The following is a 17727-nucleotide window of genomic DNA, read 5'->3' as shown; positions in this document are numbered from 1 at the left end:
TAAGATGTCATCCTTCCAATCAAGGGCCTCACAAACTATGCAGAAGACAATAGGTACGCAAAGAAGAAATAATTAAGAGCCAAATAGAAAGACCAATAAATGTAGTAGAAGCATTAAAAAAAAAAGACTAATTACTTCCAGTCACAAAAGATCTGGGAAGGCCTTACAAAGAAGAAAAGCTCAACATGGATTTTCATGAAAGAACAGGATTATGATTGATGGTGAACTAGAAGACCACTAAGTGATAACCACCCTTGGAGTTTTGAGTTGGTACTGAGCTGTCAAACAGACCTGAGTCCAACAGAAATCTCAGGATCAATTCTAGATATTGGAGTTGTCAGATACATATCTAAAGAAACATACTTATTGTGCATAAAATGTAAAACAATGTATTGGAAGTAAGACTAAGAAAAACAATAGCATGTATTAATAAATTTAAAATCAAACAAAATTAGCAAACCCAGTGTATCAATTCATAAAGAGGTCTAGGAAAAAACCCAGCCAGCATGACTAAGTTTCCTTTCTTCTAGGAATGCAAAAAATCCCCTAATGTAATTCACCAAATAAAATATTCCAGGAGAAAAACCTAAACAGAATACAATTTTAATTAATATTCCTTTTTGGTTAAAACTCTCAGCAAATTAGGAGTTGAATAAAATTTCCTTAAACCGATAAAGTATATCTACCAAAACAAAATACAAACAAAAAGAAGTGGCACTGCAGCAGACATATTCAAAGGTAAAATGTTAAATGTATCTCCCTCTAAAATCAAGGAGACACTTTGCTGTACAGCAGAAACTAACACAACATTGTAAATCAACTATACTCCAACAAAAATTTTTTTAAAACCTGTATAAAAAATGACAAAACAGGAACTGAAATAATACCATCGATAAATTGCAATTATCATGAAAAAATAAAATAAAATCAAGGAGATAACAAGGGTGCCCATTATCACTGTTAATCTTTAATACTGCACTTAAGGAACTGTCCAGAATAATTACCAAGGAAAGAAAAAAAGATGTGTAAGCACTGCACTGAAATGTAAGAAACAAAACTATCACACTTCGTACAAAATTAATAAACAGAAACCTCAATTAAATAGAGTTGGGAGACCAGAAGGGGAAGCTCTTACACCCTTCCACAATAGCAGAGCCCTACAGGGGGAAGTAAAGCCCCCTTCATTCCTGGCAAGAACTCAGCCAGTGAAAAGCCACGGACTCCTTGTTTACTATAGCCCTCCCAACTCCCTTTTCCCCTCTATAAAAGAATTCTACTCTCCTTTTGGCTTGAGACTTGCACATGATTCTCCATGGTTGCAGACCCCAAGTTGCAGTTCCCTGCTGATGCCAAATAAACCCTTTTTTGTTGTCATTGTTGCTGGAGAAGTAATTGGCAGTCTGTTTGTTTTAGATCAACAGGTTGATATGAGTATGTACTTAGAAAACTTAAAAGGAACTTCAGACAGATTAGCAGAATGAATAGTCTACTAATTTGAGAAGAACAGAACTTGGCTAAACTTTTAAAATTTGATTCAATATTATAAAGTCAGTTATCTCCAAAATTACCAAATTTCAATCAAATCTCAACAACTTTTTCATGTGACTTTACAAGCTAATTCTAAAATATATTTGGAAGAACAAAAGCTAAGAAAAATTATCCAAGTATGCTATATGGAAACAGAGTTAATATTACAGATCAACGGGGAAAGTATAGTCAAGGCTTTCTTACAACAAGATGCATGAACTACAAAATCTAACAGGACAGTATTAATAAATTTGATTACATTATATTTAAAACATCTTAATCGAAAGAAGCTATGAAGAAATTTTTTAAATAAACCATGAAATGGCAGAAAATATTTATTCTAAAAAAATTATCCAGAATATATTAGGTTGAACAATATAAAACTGCCATTTTTAGAGGTGAAGAAAGGTCAAACATTGACAATTAATTCGGTTAAATCTAATAGAAAGAATTCCTATAAATCATTAAAAGAAAGCTAAGAAGGGAGTGACATCAGCATCATGGCTGCATAAGGCGTCCCTCACTTTTTGTCCACTTACCCTCCCAACAACAAATACCAGCATCCATCTAGAAACAAAAGTGTGTGAGAGGTGTGGGATTTAGCACCCTACACCAAGGAACCCAGGGGAGTCTCGCCCACCTGTGCATCAGATAATAGGCCAACAGACCGCAGTCCTGGCTGTAGACCCTGAAAAGTGACCTGTGAATCAGCTCTAGCCCCTCTCCATCAACGTCCAAATCCCCGGAGAACACTGACTGAGACAATCTCTCTGCCCATGTTAGGGCAGAGAGAGCCTTTGTGGAAGTCCAGGTTCCCGGAGAAGAACGAGCAAAACAGTACAAGTTTGGAAGCCCTGGAGTGGGTAACATAATAGGGAAGAACAAATCTGACTCCATATTAGATCTGTTTCTTTTACTTTAACCTTTGTATTCTTCTGCTTTTGCTTAGAGTTAAGAATGTTGCCTATAACCTGAAATATACAGGATAGCCGATTCTCAAGGCTCTAACCTTTAAGAGTATAACACTTTTCCATTCATATGGAGATAAAAAGTTGCAAAACAGAATAACATTTGTCTTATTGGAGGTTTACAGGAACATCGTGACCTGACCTACATGGACAACTGCAAGAACAAAGGATTCTGACACCAAGAAAATTTTAACACCCAACCATGCCCCAACTCACCTTGCCATTAAAAATGCTTTGCTGAAACCATTTGAGGAGTTTGGGGTGTTTGGGTCATAAGCCACCCATCTCTTTGCATGGCCCTGAAATAAACCTTTCTCTGCACCAAACTCCAACATTTTGGTTTGTTTGGCCTCACTGTGTGTCAGGCACACGAACTTGTGTTCAGTAACATAAGAAGAACAGTTTGGCTTTACCTGCATCACCGCTTCTTCAAGGTGGCAGAGTTCAGGGCCGAGAGATCTTCCTTGGTCCCCGATTTCTCCCTTTGGGGGAAAGAGAGCCGGTGAGTGACACCTGGCTTCCCCAGCTCTGCTGATGCCGCTGAAGAGGTTCATTTCTCTCTCAGCCCCACCTTCTAGAGATGGGTTCCATGAGCCACTGTGGACACCAGAATACAGGGATGCTCAAGTCCCTTATAGGAAATGGTGCAGTACACTTGGCCCTCCATATCGGAGGGTTCTGCATCCGCAGTTCCACAAACAACAGAATGAATTTTGATCGGAGGTTGGTTGAATCCCCAGATGCGGAACCAGCTGATACGGAAAGCCAGCCCAGTGCATTAAATCAGGAGCTCCAAGACTGTGGGATGTGAAGAGTCTGGGAAAATACCAGCATTGAACGGACACAGAGCTTATTAAGTGTATGGTGGGCTCCATCTAGAAGCCTGTCCACCAGCTGCTGGGAGAGCCCACCTATGATAGCCCAGCTGACCCACACACACTCTCAGCGCCACTCATGCTGACTCTGCAGCGGGAACCTGTGTGCCCTCCTGAAGGTGGTGGCGAGGGACAGCTCTGGGAGATGACCAGCGATCACTTGCAGAAAACAGGCTCTAATCTGTGGCCAAGGTTGACACCACAAAGTTGAGCTGTAGCGCCACCTATGAGAAAACAAAAGAGGCTGTCAGCATGGTGTGTTGCAGGATGGAGAGAAGGCATGCAAGCTTAAAACATTCCGCCACAAGAGGGAGAAAGAAATCTGGAGCACACAGAAGGTCAGAGAAAGCCGCAGAATCTCTAGCAGGGCAGATGGAAGGTATTTCTCCCCAGAAGTCAGTAAAAACTGGAGGAGGTGACTGCCACTTCAACTGTGAAGTCAATGACGCAAAACTCAAAGGAACATCAAAATCAAGGTAATGTAACACCAAAGGATCACAATAACCTCTCAGTAACTGAACCCAGAGACAAGGAGACCTGCAATTTATCCAAAAAAGAATTCAAAATAGCTGTTTTAAGGAAACTCAGTGAGTTATGAGAAAACACAGAAAGACAATTCAATGAAATCAGGTATATATGTGGTATATATAGACAATGGAATATTATTTAGCCATGAGGAAGGAAACCCTGCCATTTGTGACAGATGGATGGACCTTGAAGGCATTATGCTAAGTGAAATAAGTCAGACAGAAAAAGACAAATATTCCATTTATATGTGGAATCCTAGAAACAGAGAGTAGAGTGGTGGTTACCAGGAGTTAGGGGGTAGGGGAAATGAGGATAATGGTCAAAGGGCACAAACTTCCAGTTGTAAGATGAAAAAGTTCTAGGGGTCTAAAGTACAGCATGGTAATTATAGTCATAGTATTGTATTATATACTTGAAAGTTGCTCAGTGAGTAGATCGTAAATGTTCTCACCACAAAAAAGAAATGTACTTATGCGATGTGCTGGAGGTGTTAGTGAATGCTATGGTGGTAACTATTTTGCAATATATAAGTATGTCAAATCAACACGCTGTACACCTTAAACTTACACAATGTTGTATATCAATTCTATTCAATAAGTTTGAAAAAAAGAAAAAGCTAAGCAGTCTTATAGGAAAGTGACTAACAGACATAACCAGCATTTCAAAGAAGTGTAAGCAACTGGTCAATCGATAATTGAACAGGCAATAAACACTAGAATCAGGAAAATAAAAATTAAACCTAGAACTACATGCAATTTCATATCCTTTAGATTGGCAGAAGTTATAAAATCTGACAATGCCAAGAACAGCAGAGTGGTCCAAGCATTGCAAAAGGAATAGAACAAAGAGACTTTTCATTCAGCACTGGTTTTCCATTTTGGAATCAGCCGCCATTATTGCTCCTTGCCCTCTTAATCCCATCTCTCTCCAGGACAAAAGTGAGAACAGAGGGCGTACCTGGGCGTTATACTGGAGAGCTAGACTCTTGTAACCTGCGCAACATTCACATTTTTTTTTCAGACATGACAAGAACAGTAGATACAAAATTGTTGTACTCTACTTTAAAACAGGAAGCCTATACTTTAAGGCAGTGGTTCTCAAACTTTGTACCAGAATCACCTGGAGAAATTCAGATTACTTGGTTCCACCCTCAGAATTTTCTGATACAGGTGTTTGTGATAGGGCCAAGAATTTGCATTTCTAACAAGCCCCTAGGTGATGCTGATGCTGTGGTCTGTGATGATGATGATGATGTGGTCTGGGGACCACACTCTGAGAACTCTTGCTCTAGAGAATGAACTTTGGTATATTATAGGCTGAGAAGAAAGGAATGATGCAATGGAAGGGAAGTTAGGGCCCTTTATTTGTTCTCTAACTTCCTTTGTGATCCTTTGTGATTTATTTGGGGCCCACTATGTGCCAGGCAGTGTGCTTTTAAATAAGTTACTAATAGTCACAACAAATCTGTAAAGCAGGTGTTGTTAATCCCATTTCACAGATAAGGAAATAAGGCTCTCAAAGGTTATAATTTTTCCAGTATCCCACAGGTAGTATATGAGAGAAAGAAGATTAAAATGTAGGTCTATCTGACTACAGCTTTGATATTCTTTGCCCCACACTCCATGACTCTCAATGAGACAACACATCCTCTACTACTGGTATCACTAGATAAAATGTGAGCAGGCCACAGTTGCCTGGTATGGGCTAGTGTAGTCAATATACATAAGCTGGAAGTGTAGAACCTAAATAATGAAGGTAGAGGTGGCATTCCAGGAAAACAAAAATACTAGCCCAGCCCTAAGGGCTATCCTAATGCAAATGTGAAGAGTGAGAAAGAACATTGTAGATATTCCCATATATTTTTTCAAGTTTTATAGAGAACTGTGAACATATGATTATGCTTATTTAAGCGATAAAAATACTTAATATAATTTATTTCAGTTTATGTTAATTTCTTTTTAGCAAATGCTTATGCTATTTATGTAAAGTCTCAAAATAAAGGATTTCAACAGAAGTTATTGAGAAGACATCCCTCAATGGAATGGACCCAATATCTTTCTCCAGTCCTTCTCTGGTTGGAGCACTGATGAGATTAGAAATTTTTAAAAAACAAACTCAGTTACTCTTAATGTGTCATGTTTCCATGACCATAGGTGCTATGGAATACAATAAGGAGTGCTTTTTCCTTTTTTTTTTTTTCGGCCATCCCACATGGTTTGCACGATCTTAGTTCCCGGACCAAGCATTGAACCCAGGCCCACGGCAGTCAGCACGGAGTCCTAACCACTGGACCGCCAGGGAATTCCCAGGAGTGACTATTTATGCCAGATTCTTCAGACTCCTCTTAAAGCTCAGGTAGAAATCCCTCCTCAGGGATATTTGAAGTGGGAACTGACAGCCAGAGCTCTTTAAGGTGTCTGTGGTTTCTGAATAGGATTACACTACACCTTGTGTGTGTGACTAGTGTTACAGAAGAGGCAAGGCATTAAGCAATGCAAACATTTATTAACTATTTAAGCTGTATGTTAACATCACTTACATCTCTGCAACTCTACAAAAACCTAAAAGGATCAAAATAGCTCACTTGAATTTGTAGTGCTTGCTAGCGTGAATAACTCTCTACCTCTGTTATCTCTTTAAAGCAGAAAAAAAAAAAAACAAACCAAACCTTCCTATGTGAACAAAACCCAGACTTAACAATGCAGCATAAAACAGCAAACTGCTACTCAGCAGAATTAGTCTAGCCTGTCATAGGAGTCCAGGTACCGATGCTAAGTGCTCTGATCATCAATTCCAGTGTGTCTTTTTTTTGGGGGGGGGGGTGGTCCCCATAAGAATAAGCAATGCTCAGAACACCAGCTGGGTGTCCTATAATTCAAGTCAGTTCTGACACTATCCACCCAGAAATAGCATCAGATTCTACAGGTTGAGGGCTGAGTCCCAGAAGACTGCCCCCTAATGCACGCACACACGCACACACACACACACACACACACACTTCAGGTATCAGTAGCAAGCCCAGGTTATTACCTGTGCTTTTTGACCAACTGGCTATAGATCAGAGGTTCCCACAACCCGCTCCTTAGGTTCAATTAGTTTGCTAGAGCAGCTGACGGAACTCAAGAAACTCATCTACCTACTAGATTACTAGATGACCAAATTATTATAAAAGGATATAACTCAGGAACAGCCAAATAAAAGAGGTGCATAGAGTAAGGTATGGGGGAATGCACAGAGCTTCCATGTCTTCTCTAAGCACCATTCTCCCCAAATGTCCATGCGTTCCCTAACCTAGAAGCTCTCCAAAACCTGTCCTTTGGAGTTTTTAATGGAGGATTCATTTTATAAGCAGAATTGATTAAATCATTGGCCATTTGGTCAGGGAGATGGGACTGAAAGGTCCAACCCTCTGATCACATGGTTGGTTCTCCCTGCAACAAGCCCCCCATCCTTAGGTGACTGAGGGGCATCCAAATAGTCGCCTCATTAACATAACAAAAGACATCTTTATCACTCTCAACACTTAAAAAATTCCAAGGGTTTTTGGAGCTCTGTGCCAGAAACGGGAGGAAGTCCAAATATTTCTTATTATAAATCACAGTATCACACACTGTCTTAGCATACTAGGATCTAATAGGTTGTCCATTGTAAACCACACCATTTTAATACAGCTTTGGGCTGGGAGAAGAATCACACAAATATTCACCTTTTTAGATTTAACAATCATCTATATTCATCCATACTTTTTTCTTCAGTGGCCTAATCAAGTTTGGAGGCTGAGTTTTGGACTTTGCATAAACTATGCTCACAATAGTGGCCTTTTCAAATCTTGAAGATTAATAGTGTTATTTTCAGCCATAAAGAAGAATATTGATGTTTCATTTGCATAGCCCTCATAGCTTTATTCTTTTTCTTAACTGAAGGAAGTATCCTGAAAGTTATCCAGCTTCTCTTGAAAGTAAGCCAAAAGCTTTCAAGAGAGAGAGCTGCTTGCCACCAAAATTATAGTCCTTCAAACACATAAACTGGTCACCCCAGCTTCTCTAAGATTCTTGTGATCTATTCTGAGAAATTTTGCAGTTTCTATTTGCTTTCATTGCATTGCCTGACATGTGTCAATCATTCTTCTAGAGACAAAACATATATTTTTTTTTATTTTAATGTTGCATCATAAGGTAGCATTTTTGAAGGCATTTAAACCAATAATTAGGATCCAAATTTAAGGTAAAAATGCAGGCCCCCCTGTAATGATGTTGATATAAAATATTCAACTGAATTAACAATTAAGTGATTAAATAACCTCCATGTATAGACAAGTTCATATATCTTAGGCAACATAACAGTCCAATAACTAACTCTTCTGCTTGCCACTGACAGAATTGCTTATCTTAATTTTGAGATACACCTCAACCGCAAAAATATTAATATATAGGGGGAAGTATCTCATTGTCAAGGGAATATTCATAATAATAAGGAAGGGCTGCCATTTACTGAGCACTTTTCCATGAAAGACACTTTGTAACCCTGTAGTAGTGGTATTAAACCTTTATGACAGGTGATAAAACTGAGGTCCAGAAAGGTTATGGAATTTTCCCAAGATCAACAAATAACAGGTTTTATAAGCAGTATGACCAAAAAGTCTATGAACCTCTTTCTACTACAACCATGTTTCCTAATCTGAGGCTACACATGAGAATCACCAGTGAGTGTGGGTTTTGACCAGGTGGACAGACCTAGTAATCCTTCCTAATCATCTGGCAGACAGTCAGCAGATCAGGCTTTAGGATCCACCAGATTGTCCCATACTGGTAATAGCTTGCTTATACCTTCTCCCACGTTTGCCATAATTCACAGAAGTCTCGCTCTGCCAACTTTGAAAGACTGGTTATTTAAAACCTAGGGTAATAAAGAAAAATGTTGTCACAATCTTACATATGGTGTGGGTCTAGCTAACTTTACAATAACTTTGATCTATTCAATGTATAACATTCATATGACCTTTCAGAACTGAGTGCTTAATCACAGCTAACCATCATATCCCTTGAGTGCTGTTTTCAAAACCAAATAAAGAGAAAAGAAAAGATAAAAAGAAAGGCTAAGTAATTTAAGTTCATAAAATTAGGAAGTAGATGATCCAAAACCAGATAAGTCCGATAAGACAGGCTGCCTTGGTGTGTCCGCTTAAGTCAACCATTTTTATGAATATGGATATAAAAATCCCAAATAAAATTGTGGCAAAGGGAATTCAGAGTCCATCACAACCAAGTAGAATCTATATCAGGAATGTAAGGATGGTTTAAAAATCAGGAAATGCATTAATGTTATTAATATATTACCTGATTAGAAGATATTTCAGTGTAGTCGAAACTGAAGTTTTAATAAAATTTAATACCATTCACATCAACAACCTAAATGTTCAACGGCAGGAAAAAAGTTTACAAATTATGATCTATCCACTCAATAAGTATAGGTAATCATTAATAACTCCTTTTTGGAAGCTATGTAATAACCTAGAAAATGCTTAAGATATTTTCATTGGAAAATTCAGTGAATGAAATTGTATATAAGATGACAATTATCCAAGGGAACAAGCCTAGAAGGAAAAGTTGGAAACACAAAACCCAAAATGCTAAAAGGGATATGATAATGTGCAAGCATTATAGGTGTTTTTTCTTCTTCAAGGTTTTAGTTCTAATATTTCAAAATGAAAAATATAATTTAATGTAAATAAAAAGCTTTTCATCGCAACTATAAAAATGTGTTGAAGCCACTTTCATCTTTCTTCTAACTACTTATATTTATTTTCTTCCTCATTCTCAGGGCAATTTTGATATATCAAGGATCCACATTTTTCAAGAATTGCAACTATTTCATGCTGCACGTTGCCTGTTTTATACCTCATCGTGGGACTGCATGAAGTGCAGGCACTATTTATGTTTACTGGGTTTTTAATAGTGGTCACATGGAGAAAAGCATTTTATCTACTGTCATACGTAATCCATTCTGGAAATAAAACTACATTCTGAATGTCAGATTTGCCAACTCTCCTTGGGATGGCACAAAAAGCTTTTTAGTTAAAGAGATTAAATTGATTTTGTTTTTCATTCCAAAACTCAAAATTCCCATGGCTTCATGATCTGTAAGAATACAAGGCAATGTATTATATGTTTTCCCATGTGTCAACTGGCCTGTCTTTCCTCTTGCAGAAACTATACGGTAGTTCTACTTTTAGTTTAAGAAACTTCCATACTGTTTTTCACAGTAGCTGCACCAATTTACATTCCCACTAAAAGCGTATGAGGATGCCCTTTTCTCTACATCCTTGCCAACATTTCTTGTGTTCTTTTTGATGATAGCCATTCTGACAGGTGTGGTGATACCTCATTGTGATACTGATTTGCCTTTCCCTGATAATTAGTGATGTTGAGCATTTTTTCTTACGCACAATTTTTTTAAGTTATAATAAATTTACTTTAAACCTGAAACAAAGGATGTTGCCCACGGATTATATATCCATGCCATCATCCCAAAGAAGTCCATTGACATATTTGTTCTGGCTGACAGGGAATCCAAAGGCCACCTACAGCCAACATTTTCTCAACTACTTTATTTCAGTCTTCTCCTGTCTAGCCCCATCTGGTTCTTCTCCTTTCTTCCCAATTTTTATTCATAATCCCCATAGACCCAAGAAGCCAATCCTCAGAGGTAGCATCATATCTTGGAAAGCGTGGGGGATTCTCTAATCAGAGAGACAGAGGTTGGACCACTTACTAGCTGTGTGACCCTGAGTAGGTTGTGTCACCTCTCACAACATCATCAAGGGTGACAAAGTCTGCTCATAAGATTGTTGTAAGCATTAGAGAAGGTCATGTATATGAGGCTGGCAGAGCATGAGGGTTCAAATCATATATGCTGAATAGTAACATATCAATAATACTTACTACATCGCAGAAGGAGAAACTAAAATGAAAGAAAGAACCAAGTAGAAGGGTGTGATGAAAAAATTATTTGCCCCTCTGTCTGAATTTGGGTTCTAAACTCTTCTCAGATACTAACAACTATGTGACTTTGGGGAAAAACCTTTTCCTCTGTGGGCACCAGTTTCTTTGCCTGTAAGGTACTGAATCAGATTACATGATCTCTTAGACCCCTTTCTGCCTTCATGCTCTGTATTCTTTTGTTTTCTTTCTTTTTTAATCATACCAAGTGTCCAGCTTTCAAACCCTGCTCACCTCCTTGAGAGAAATCCTCGGCTCTTTTCTTTTCGCCTGATATTTTTCGGCAGCTGTCACTTCCCACCAGAGCTACAGAAAGGGCTTGTCATCACCCCAAGCAAGCATGGCTGGTTGGCAGCCAAGGTGCAGAGCTGAGTGAACAGGGCAACTTCTCTAACCTTCCCACCTTGAACAGGGCAGTAACGCACAGTGTTTGATCAGACAAAGCTTTCTCCAGCCCTTTAGTCTGCATCTCCCTCTGTGTTCAACCAGTCACTCACATTCTTGTTATAATCTCCCCACAAGCCAGCAGCAAGTTGGAGCCAAAGGGTCTGAGTGCTTTGTGCATGTGGGAGCCTTCGCCGCCTGACAATCCCCACCAGCCTGCCACAGTTCATCTGTAGCAATACACTTGCCTGGTCAGGGCTTACATGGGAGGCTGCAGCAGGCACTTCATCTGGGGATGAGGGAAGGAAGATCCCTGCTCACTGAAGCAAAGGCTATTTCCACAAACGGTTTAAAGGGGCTCTTCCTCAAGCAGAGGACCCGCCAGAGAGAGCCCAGAGGCACAACTCCAGGGGCAGGGTAAGGGCAGGCAGTGGGACCATATAACAGACAAGAAAACATGGATCCTGGAATTTTTAAGTATTCAGTTGTATAGAGAGCTAACCCCAACATCAGGTTGAACTGGTCAATCTGGGCTGCCCTCCTGTGTCCTAAAATGAAGTTACCCCTGCACTTGTTACTTGCAGAAGGCCTCACTATGTACTTAGAAATAACCGTTATCATTTACTGAATAACTACTATGATTCCATAACCGTGTGTGGTAGACGATACCACCTTCCTTCTCCAGATGAGGAAAATGAGCTTCCTTGTGAGTAACTCACATTACCTAAGGGTATACATCACTAAGTTGTCCCAGATGAAGTTCCCTCATCCTGAGATAAGAATTATGTGCAAGTCCTGATGAAGGAGGAGAAACCAGGAGAAACCAGCAACTGAGTTGGGGACAAAAAAAAAAAAAAATAGGGAAGAGGAAGGAGACAAGCAACATGAGATTTCAGGCAAAATTCTGATCTAACAGGGAAACTCTGCAGGGTTAATTTTGTCTCAGAGTCACACCACCCACAGCAAGGGAGCTGAGCTGACATACTAGTCGTTGGTTAAGGGCCTTCAGAAGGTTGTACCCTTCCAGCACTTGGCAAAGTGGCAATCCTCTGCACATCACAAATGCAGGCCATTAGCAGCAAAAGCCAACCAAAGCCGGGAGAGGGACAGGGAAATGACAGAAAGGACCCATCCAGTGGGGACCTGGGTGTAGCCCTGACAGTGTACCCTACATAGGAGACAAAGGAGGGCTCAGACCCAGGTCTGTCTTCATCCTAAGCCCTTTCACCACAGCTTCCTTTGTGCTTGACAGCCACTTTGGGGAAAAGACAGATCAGCAAAGATAGGAAAAATGATGCTCAGATTAAGTAACTAATCCAAGGTCATATCGCTGGAAGCACACCAACCAGCAGACATACCCTGATTCTCTGACTCCAAATCCCCTTCTCTTTTCTCCACACTGAGCTGCTTTCTGGAGCAGAACAGAGGAATGGCTAGGCAGTGTCACATGAGAGGTACTTGAAGCCATTCTTGCCACCAAGTATTTACCCCCTGAAGTGCTTATAAATCCACAATCAGGAGTATATTCCTTTGAGCAAGTACTGCCTCTCCACGGGACCTCTGTTGAAATGTCACCGCTGCACTGCAGACATTTCCTGAATACACACATCATGCCCAAGAAGAAGCATACAGGAAGGAGACAGGTGCTGGAGGACCTCAAGTCCCTGGGGGGACACCATTTGTGTGTAGAGCACCGAGGGTTCCCTTAGGCCCTCCCAGTAGGCATATGCAGTAGTTGGGTGAGGAGTTGTATCCTCCTTTTACAGTTGAGAAAATCAAGGCTGACAAAGGTGACTTCTCCAAGTTACACAATACAGAGTAGAAGAGCCAGAAGGGGAAGCCCTCAGTGTTGTACCATCTTGAAGACTGTCTTATTTATGAAATTCCTGGGTACGGGTACGATGTAGTATCTCTGGGTTTTTCCTGTGCAGAATTCTTTACTCGTCTCCTATCTCTTGATAACAGCACCTACTTCTCTTTGAGGAAAGACATTCCCATCCCATCAGTCACTTCCCCTACCACAGCATTGGGCTCCTGATCCCAGCTGTCAAACCAGAGTACCCTGGTCAAACTCACTTGCTCACAAGAGGGCACTTGACCCAAGCAAGACCAATCACTGTTTTGGAGAGTATTGATATGGATGCTAGGAGATGGCTGCGATTATTGCTGAGATTGTAAATGCTAAAAGCCATGTAAATTTCAAGCTTCCAGAACTATCTTTACAACCAAAGAAAGAGACTTTGCCTGTAAATAAAAACAATGCAGAATGAAATAGAGATAGAGGAATAAGTGATGGAAGACAGGAAGGATGAAGGGATGACAAGAGGGAGGGAAAGAAGGGAGAAAAAGAAAGAATTTTCGGAATCCCCTGGATCTAGCCAAGGCTAAAGGGAACACAAACCACCTTAGACTATCTAGTTAACGGAACATTGCATGCTCTAGGTTTTTAACGAAGTTTACATTCAGTTCCTGTCACTTCACACCAAAAGGGTTCTTACAAATATTATACTATATAAATTAGAGTCATATATATATATATATATCCATATATAGTACTATATTCCAATCAATGTAAAGAAAGGTTTTAAAAGAACCATTTATTTTAACTATGTGGTGAACAACAGACTGAGAAACTGCTGACACTATGCAATAGTAAAAAGTTCTAGATGTGGCCTCCAAAGCCATGATTCCCTCTTCAGCTCCACAGAGAACTTCATGCAAGAGCCAATTCTGTCACTCATCATCCCCACCACTGACCCTCAGAGAGGCTAAAAGATTTGTCAATCTCCTCATCTGCAGCACAGGACATCTGTCTGTCTCTCTCACACACTAGATGTGAGAATTATTAGGGAAAAGATGGAAAGATGCTATCTGAACTAAAAAATACTGTATAGATACGAGGGATTCATTAACTGAGGCTACAAACCCTGGTGAACTACTGACCCTTTGCTAAAGTGTGTGTGTGTGTGTGTGTGTGTGTGTGTGTGCGTGTGTGTACACATAGAAGGGTGTTGTCTGGGTATAAATACAAACTGAAATCACATCTCCATGATTTCTCTCTTGTCACTCTTTACCTTTGACGGAGTAAATACTTTGAGGTGTTTGTTGGTTTGCAGTGTTGCTTCCTGGGTGATTTCCCTCACCAGCATCACAGCAAAAAAAATGAAAATGGACTTTGACAGGCTTTGAGTTAAAGCTGTCTGGATTGCTCAATATAGAACTCAAATTCCATATGTACTATTTTATCCTCGAATGCAAACGCTCCTGACAGCCTGTCCTAGTGGCTTTTAAATGTTCTGCAAAATGCATGAGATCTGTTAGACTCTGCCTCTTTGAAATCCAGGTTACTGAAATGAGTAACCTGGGTGTCCTCTTCTCTCTCTCAACCCTGTATCTCATCAAGCCATCAACCTTGCCAATCCCACTTCATCCCTCCTGACCCATCAGCATTGTAAATTCCAGAATTCAGGCCCCAACCCCAGAATGATTTGTTTCTAAGACAACTATCTGACTCTGATACACCCCAACTAAAATCTCTTGAATAACTCCCTATTATTTACTAACTCAAGTATTAATCGCTTAACAAGACTCTTCTTGTGATTTCCCCACATTTATGTCTTCAACTTTTCTCTTGCTTCTCCCCATATGCACCTTCTGTTATAGCCATATCAAAAATTAACTTCAAACTTCTCCAACTGCCAAGCTCTCTCATATTTCTATGCCCTAGCACTTGGCTGTTTCTTCTGCCTGGAACTCCTTACACCCTTATCAACCATGCCTTCTTTGTCTGGAAAATTTCAAATCATCCAAAGAGAATTAACTCAAGCATCAGTTTCCTTGTGAAACTATTCCTGAACACACCATTTCTCCACTCCAGCCTTTTGGAGCTCAACTCTCTACATTATTATCACCATAGCTAACATCTATAGAGCACTTACCATGCTCCAGCTACAACGCTAAGCACCTTACATCAGCTAATCTCATTTAGTCTTCTCAACAATACTAAGAAGTGTATATTATTTTTATTCCCATTCTACAGATAGGGAAAATGAAACTTGGGAATATTATTACCTGAAATCACAGAGGTAATTAGTGGTAAAATCAGGATTAGAATCCAGGCTGTTAGACTCCAGAAGTCATGTGCATAACACCCATTATACCACACTATACTATCAGTATATATGTATTGTAGCGTTTATTCTATTGCAGTGTAATTATTAGCGTGTCTGTTTCACTTTGAAAGAGCCTTGAGCTGACCGTGAATACTTAAGATCAAGATGTGTCTTCCTTTAGTCAACCTCTCAGTCGTGAAGGATAAACCTGAAAGTAACCAATACAATACCACGTGGTAAGGATGGTATGATGAGAAGGATAAGAAGAGGATGCTATAGGGACACAAAAAAGCAGGGTCTGAGAAGAGAGGGAAGGCGTCTCAGGGAGAAGGAATGACAATAAACAAAGGCAAGGAGTCTGCGAAATTATGGAAGATTTCAGAAGTCCTTTTCTGAATTTTCCCTGCAGTTTGACTTGTAGCCCTCCTGCAGCTGTATTCCAGCCCTCAGGGCCTGCTGAGCAGCCCCTGGGAGTGGAAAGAGCAGCCCCAGGTTCTGGGGAATGGGAACCACACCCTCTAGTGGAAGAGGAGAACACTCCATGGAGTGCACAGTGGGGGAAGCAGTTTGCTCTCGGAGCTACTCTCCAGCCCAGACCACGCTTTCCAGTGTGTCTTTACCAGCCATATAACCTTAAAGATGTCACTTAACTTTCCTAAGTCTGTCTCCCCATCTAATTGAAATAATATTGCATGTCCTCTCTTTGGGAACTAATATTTGAACCTAAGCCAGGAAGGAAGTCTGATCCTGGTACACAGGACAGTGCCCAATAGGCATAGTGAGAAGTTCATTCATTCATTTGTTTGTCTGTTTATTCAAAATATGCATTGAGTACTTTCTATTTTCAGGAAGTTGTTCTTGGTCCCTGGGCACAAATTGGAGACACAGACCCATTGTTTGTCTTAAAACATGATGGGAAGACAAGCATTTAAAAAACAGTTAACATTAAAGTATGTTGAGTGTTTTTATAGAGATCTGTAGGGTACCTTGCAGTATTCAGCAGGTAGACCTGACCCTCTCCCAGGGGGTCAGAGAAGGCTTCCTTGATTAAGCAGATGTGGTCATGCATAAGCTGAAACCTGAAGGATAAGTAGAACCAGCCAAGCGAAGGAAGGAATGGGAGGAACATTCCAGATACATGGACAAGCATGTAAAAACCCAAGTCCAGAGAAGACTTAGAAAAGCATAGACTTCAAGGAAACAACCCAGTATAACTGGTGCATAAAGTATGAGAAGGAGAGTAGCATAGATGAGACTGAAGGGGGTGGCAGCGGCGAGATTGAGAAGGCCTTAAACCACGTTGAGGAATTGGGGCTTTAACTTTAGAATAATGGGGAGCCATTGATAGACATTAAAGAGACATGACCCATTTTGAGCATAGCTAAAAGGAAATCTTAGGGCTCCTTTCATAGAATAATATCCAGGTCTTTTGAGTCTGGTCCCGAAGAGAGGATTTCCAGAAGTAAAGGGAAAGCTGGAAAACGCCTCTTCTATCTTAATCTGCCAGATCTCTCTTACCTTCTCAATTTCTCTCTAATGGCAACTACCACTCCCTGCTGGCCTCACAGGGTACTGTTTCCCATTTAATGGCCCAGCTCTACTGGGACTTGGAGGGATATTTAAGCAACATTTAACTGAAAATGGACAATAATAAAAGAAAAATGATATTTACAAAGTGTAAAATAGAACATAGACATCTGGCTCAAAAGTTCATCCTCTGTTATGGAACCCCTAGGGCTCTGTCACAAACCCCCTGTTCTTCCCTTATCTCTCCCCATACTTTCCCTAGGCCTATGGCTTTAAGGTAAATAGTAGGCACATGACTCAAAATCCATGTCTCTGCCCCTGACTTCTGCCTAAACTCCTGACTTGTATATTCAACTTGTTATCTCCTCAGTTCCCTGCCTGATACGTGCAATCAAATATCTAATAAGCATCCTAAAATTAATGTGGTTAAATAGAAATTCTATCTCTTCCCTATACTGTGTTCTCCCCCAATCTTCCCCATCCCTATGATCAGCACTTGTTATGATCAGATATTGTCCTTGTTTATCATCCATTTCCCCCAAAAAGATGTAAGTCTAGTGAGAGCAGGGACCTTGCTTGTTGAATCATTACTCTATGTTCTACATCCACAACTATAGCTGGCACACAGTAAGAAGCTCATAAATAGTTATAGAATGAATGCATGAATCTTCAAATTGGACCTTGATATAGCATACTTCATCTACTAGCCCCTGGTAGCTTCCAAGTGACAGATTTTTGCCATCACTTTGCTAATTTTTTTTTAAATGACTCCCTCACAGCAACCCATTTGGTTGGGATGACCATATGT

At 40.2% G+C, this 17727-nt stretch overlaps 1 protein-coding gene across 1 annotated transcript in view; it reads right to left on the bottom strand.

Annotated features, from left to right (window-relative positions):
• The window catches only part of FAM181B (family with sequence similarity 181 member B), a 311017-nt gene that overhangs the window by 110649 nt on the left and 182641 nt on the right, over nt 1–17727 (bottom strand). Inside the window, exon 7 of the mRNA XM_082410219.1 lies at nt 2909–3594. The gene's annotated coding sequence lies outside the window, so the exon portion shown is untranslated. The remainder of the gene's footprint in view (nt 1–2908; nt 3595–17727) is intronic.

The sequence above is a fragment of the Balaenoptera physalus genome (genome assembly GCF_965194825.1).
Source record: "Balaenoptera physalus genome assembly, chromosome: 10".
Taxonomy (NCBI): domain Eukaryota; kingdom Metazoa; phylum Chordata; class Mammalia; order Artiodactyla; family Balaenopteridae; genus Balaenoptera; species Balaenoptera physalus.
This window is presented reverse-complemented; position numbering and strand designations above follow the sequence as displayed.